At 37.1% G+C, this 5,868-nt stretch overlaps 1 non-coding gene across 1 annotated transcript; it reads left to right on the top strand.

Annotated features, from left to right (window-relative positions):
- Nucleotides 1-4,791: 4,791 nt before the first annotated feature.
- LOC142461851 (U2 spliceosomal RNA) lies at nt 4,792-4,982 on the top strand. Its single transcript, XR_012787031.1, has one exon. It is a non-coding gene; the product is annotated as a U2 spliceosomal RNA (small nuclear RNA).
- The last annotated feature ends 886 nt before the right edge of the window (nt 4,983-5,868 follow it).

Below are 5,868 nucleotides of genomic sequence, written 5' to 3'. Positions count from 1 at the left end.
TTCCACATGAGCACAATTGAGGATTCTGGAATTCTCATTTTTCTCAAGCCTATCCAGAGTTTTTCATGATTCGCATAATTGAATGCCTTGGTAGAGTTAACACACAAGAAAACAGCATTTTGGCATATTCTGCTTTCAGCCAAGATTCATCTCAGATCAGTAATGATGGTCTTTATTCCTTATCCTCTTGTGAATCTGTCCTGAACCTCAGGCAGTTCGCTGTCAAAACACTGCCTCAACTGTTGTTGAAAAAGTTTCTACAAAATGTTGCTTGTGTTTGATGTTAAAGTTACTGACCTATAATTTGAGCATTGTACTTGGTCCCCTTTCTTTGAAATGGATACTCATAGGAATCTTTTCTCGTCAGTTGGCCAACTAATCTCTCTTCCAAATTTCCTAGCATAGACAAGTGAGAGATTCCAGAGTTTCAACGGTTTGGTGAAGCATGTCAATTGATACTCCATCAATTCCTGGAATCTTGTTTCTGGCTAAAGTCTTCAGTGTAACTTGGACTTCTTTCTTGAGTACCAGTGGTTCTTGTCATCCTTTCTCTTGAAATGGTTGAATGCTAACTGGTCCTTTATAGTACAGTGACTGTGCATTTTTTCTGTTTTCTTTTAATGATTCTTGGATCCTTCATGATTTGCCCATAGAATCTTTCAATTATGCAACTCAAAGCTTGATTTTTTTTTCTTGAGCTATTTCAGTTTAAGATAACTGAGCATATTGTCCTTTTTTAGGTTTTTCTAACTCAGACCCTTGCATATTTAGTTAAAATATTCTACTTCGATGCCTCCAGCTGCCCTTTGAAAGTTTCTGTTCAGCTCTTTTACTTTATCTTTTCTTCCATTTGCCTTAGCTATTAAATGATTAAAATGAGTTTTCAGACTCACCTGACAACCACTTAATCTTTCTTTTCCCTGTCGTTTTAATGAACTCTACTTTCTTCTTCGATGATGTTCTTGACGTCTTCAGATAGTTCAGTAGATCTTCTGTCATAAATGTGTGATATGTCAAACTTGTTCTTGAAGATGTTCTCAAATTCAGTTGGGCTATACTCAAGATCATACTTTGGTTCTAATCAACTTGCTTTAGTTCTATCTAGCTTAAGCCTGAACTGAGATAGGTGCAATTGAAAGTCTCCACAGTTAGTCCCTGACCTCATTTTAGCTGCTGATATTGAACGTTGTCTGATTACTTGGCACATATGGTTTACTTTCTGTAACTCTAAACCTTCTAGTATCTGCATTATCATCTCATTAAATATATGACCAGAGATATTGGAGAAAATCTGGGACATGTTGTATCTAAGATGTGACATTCTATAAAGATAGTTACTAGAGTTGTGTGTAATTTCTAAGAAGTCAGGATAGAAGGAGCCTCAAAATGGCATAGCCTTCAATTGACTAGGACACATTTCTTCATTTAAAGCAAATATCTGAACAGATTCTGGCAGCAGAGATAGTAGGTGGTTCGGAGTTTCGGGAACTAAACTGTAAAAAGTCACCAGGTCAGCATTCTGAAGAAGTAAAAATAATATAAACTTGTCCAACTATAACTCTTAGAAATTGTTTAAATGACAAAGAAAATGCAGAACAATATTTAGAGGAAAATGTGGCTTTTATAAAATTCAGTGAAAAAACCAAATGGTTCACATCTTTTGTTTGCTTTAAAATTAGGAATTGAAAAAGACGAATGACTATGGTGACAACACCAGCACAGATTGAGTCACAATATACAGGTTCTAGGAAGAGGATTCTTTAAGAGAAGTTTGACTGAAGGCATAGTCTCAGAGGAAAAAAAACCATAATAGACTGACGTTGGTTAAACTATGGAAATGATATGGGCATGTGTGGCCTCCTATGACTTCACAAAGCAGAAGAAGGATCCAACTCAACATCAGCTCAAAGATTATTCCTATAAGACTCAGGTCAGACTTGCTTCCACCCTCTGTCTTTATTATGATACCAGACCTTCTTCCCAAGGCTCTCTGATACATTCTATTATCTTTTGCATTGGCTACACAGAGCTCACAGTCAATACTCATGTTTATGAAGTTTATTAGGAAAGTTGACAGATTGCAATTCAAGAACCAAATAGCTGAGTACACTTCCATCAAGAGTGCCTCCTCTTGGCCAGGCCAGAAATTGTGCTTCTCTCTGGTACTTGATCTTTCTGCCAATTGAGTCCTTGACCTCTGCCCTACTTAGAGATGTGCTATAGAGCTCTTTTAGCACTAATGATGGATGTTCAAGGGGCACTCCATTATGCCCTAACCATCAGTCTGAACTCAGTATAGCTCTCGTAGGGAGCAAACATAACTCCCCCATTTAAGTCCACAGAGCTACCACTCTCTGAAGATGAATCTTCTGCTGAAGGCACTGAGTTTTCCTGGCTCGATAGGCTGGTAAATCCACTGCCACTTTGTCTTATCCTCCGGCACTTGACTCTACTGTACCTGCTGTGGTTCCTTCTTGACTCCATCTATGGTTCTCAGCATTCTGCCTCCCAGTTCAAGGAGGTTCAGATCACAGGAGTATACACTTCACTCCTGACTCTTATTTTGTTATGGCAATGAGAACCCCACTTTCCACTTCCCACTCCTGTGATGGCTTGCTTTAAACCTGGCAGAATTCTAAACTTGACCAATCCCTTCATGTGGTCCTACTACACACCCCATTTACATGGTCCTGCTGAGCCATTAGCTGCATTTAGCCAAAATGAGCAAAGATGTGGTTCTGCGGTAGTTGAGCTTTGACCTAATTTCACTGGTACAATCGGCTATCAATGGAATAAGATTAGCAACACCTCAAGGTAAGGTTCTAGATATATTTTTCCTCTGAGATCAATCAGTTATTAAATATAGAACCACCCACTCTCTGCATTTCTGACTGGGGTGCTAGTGAACTGGCAAAGAGAGTTCAGAGACCTTGCAAGGCCATAGATGGTGCATTGGCAAGCTTAGGGGTCTTGGAAGACAGCCCTGGGATGGGACCTCAATCAGAATCTAGAGATACCTCTGTCAATAATCAGGACAAGAATTCTTTTTTTTATTGTCCTATTAAAAAATGAGAATGGAGTTAATTTGTCAAGTGATTTTAGTAACTTAGGCGATACAAGTGGTCTGTGAACTACTAGGAACCTAACGGTTAGCAGTTGGAGCTCAGTGGATAACCTTGCAGAGGAGAGGCCTGGAGAGCTGTTTCAGTCCAGAGCAGAGTCCACCAAACCAGATGGGTCACTTCCACTCGGTCGCGTATGGGATGACCATATAGAGGAGGCCAACTCAAAAGTGGTAACATCAACACGGTTATTTCCGGCAATATGTTTTGGTAGACAGAACATGGACTTTTGATTGAGAAGTGTGTTCATGCAATTGCCCACTAAGTAGCTTTCCTCTGGTCTCAGTCTATCTAAAGGGAATAATCCCAGATCAAAATGATGATGGTGAATTATCCAAAGAGATCTTGATTCAAACTCTTGATTCAAATAAAAAAAACTCTTGATTCAAATAAATCATATTATATGCATGACTTTAATGCATATGCAATCTTGCTTCTGTAGCTTAGGTAACATTTTTACCATCAAGATGATTATGAGCATGTTTTGGGAGCATAATAAAGTATTATACCTCTGATACAGTAAAGTTGAATTTATGAAGACCTATATAATTAAGTGAAATTAAATTAATTTAAAGAAATGAAAAAATCAATTCAAATTATAGAAAAATAAAAGACTTTTCATTAGATAGGAAAAAAATGCTCAAAGAATATAATTTCTATATTACTGAGTTTAGGTATTTCTTTTATGTGATTTCTCCAAAATGGATTCACCTATATTTTGCAGGTAAAATTTGAACAAATGAACAACAAAATGTAAAAAGTTCTGATTTCTGTTATACTGTGACTTAATTTCAAGTTTGTGGACATATATTAGTGCAGCAAGGGTCTCCTAGATCTCAGCCACAAAAGCATTTATTTACTATGTGGTGCTACTTCTAATAGAATGTTACTTACACAACTGGCTGTCTACCTGTGAGCTATAATTTATTGATAGAACCAAAAGCTATAAACACCTTGTGCTTGACTTAATTCCAACTGATAGAAACATAGGACCGAGTAGAACTATCAAAGTTTAAGTAAAGCACTTAACCATTTCTAAAATTACATTAAAATAGTAATCATCTTTTTGTTTGTTTGTTTACCTGTTGGTCCGTTCTGTTTTTCATATTGTGTTGTTGAGGACAAGCACAGCAAGAACAGACTCCAGTTAAACAGTTTCTATGCGTACAGTTCAGTGACCTTGATTCTATTCACTGAGTTGCACAGCCGTTCTCATCTTTTTCTCTGAGTTCTTCCTCCCTCGTTGTGTAAATTCCCACCTTCCAAGGTTGATATGCAATATTTCAACTTCATATCGCCAACTGTATCCTAATTGATAGTTCTTAAAATAGTATAATGTTCAAGGAAGATTTTTTTTTAGACTGGATAAATTTAAATATTTTTTTAGTTTTTTTTTTTTTAAACATTTTATTAGGGGCTCATACAACACTTATCACAATCCATACATAGACATACATCAATTGTATAAAGCACATCTGTACATATTTTGCCCTAATCATTTTCTTTTTTTTTTCTTCTTTTACATTTTATTAGGGACTCCAACAACTCTTACCACAATCCATACATATACATACATCAATTGTACATCTTCCCCCTCCTTTTTTTAGTTTTAAGAAGACTTCAGTTTTACATTAATTTAACATTTAAATGTTATTTAAGGGCAATAGTTATCGCTTCTCGGCCGTTTGGCTAAGATCAAGTGTAGTACCTGTTTTTATCAGTTTAATATCTGATACGTCCTCTATCTGAGGACAATATATTAAATGGATTTTTGGAGCAGGGAGTTGGAATAGGAGCTTTCTCCGTCCACTCCACGCATTGACCTGGTATTGCAGTACTTCCAGGAATGGTGCACCAAAAAAAAAAAAAAGTTTTAGGGGTTGGCCATGTTCCACGGCGCTAGAAAATCAAGAGTCCACGAGCACTTGAAAAAATGTTTGTGCATTTTCCTCCTTTTGATCAAGATTCTTCAACTGAATCTTTGGTCAATTTGTCCATTAATGGTAGCCTGGCAGTACCCATTTTTTTCTGGTATCATAACAAATGGGGCAATTATTCATGGGGTAAAGGTCACCCATTCCAAACTCCCCTCCTGATCCCAACTCTCCTTCTGCCTTTGTTTCAGGTGAATAAGAATCAATAATATTTCCTTCAAGGAAAGAATACTCATCTTGATCCACTGTTTTCCACACTCCTTTAAATTTTGTACCAGCGGGAGGGTCTCCTTCATTTTGCATGTGTCCCATACCTCCACAGGATGCTCTCCATGAAATCAGCTACTGAACAGTTACCTAGTCACCAATGAGAATGATAGCAATCAAAGTTTTCTATAATAGAAGTTTCATCTTAAAATGCTGAAATGGGAATGATGTCATTCTAATTCTGAGATAAAGGACATTGTGCAAAGTAAGTGTGAATCAAATATCTTCTCTCAGCCACCCTCAAGTTGGTGATAGTGCTGACTGTAGCATTCCATTCCATCCACTCGTGTATTGACTTAGTAGACTGACACAGTTTATAAGTTTAATAGTACCATTTTCACTGCGAATCAAATTTATGTATCATAAACAGCCATACGTTTGGATCAAACAGATTAGCTAAGAGATTGGTTAGAAGTATGTGTACTAGTCTGTTATTATTTCAAAAGTGTTACAGCAATTAAGGGCTCTAATAGATTTTATATACAAATCAATCAACCTATGGCCCCATTGCAATAGATCTGCACATTGGTTTCCTTTCCATCTCC

The sequence above is a fragment of the Tenrec ecaudatus genome, chromosome 11 (assembly GCF_050624435.1).
Source record: "Tenrec ecaudatus isolate mTenEca1 chromosome 11, mTenEca1.hap1, whole genome shotgun sequence".
NCBI lineage: Eukaryota > Metazoa > Chordata > Mammalia > Afrosoricida > Tenrecidae > Tenrec > Tenrec ecaudatus.
The sequence above is the reverse complement of the archived record's forward strand: the minus strand, read 5'-3'. Positions and strand labels throughout refer to the sequence as shown.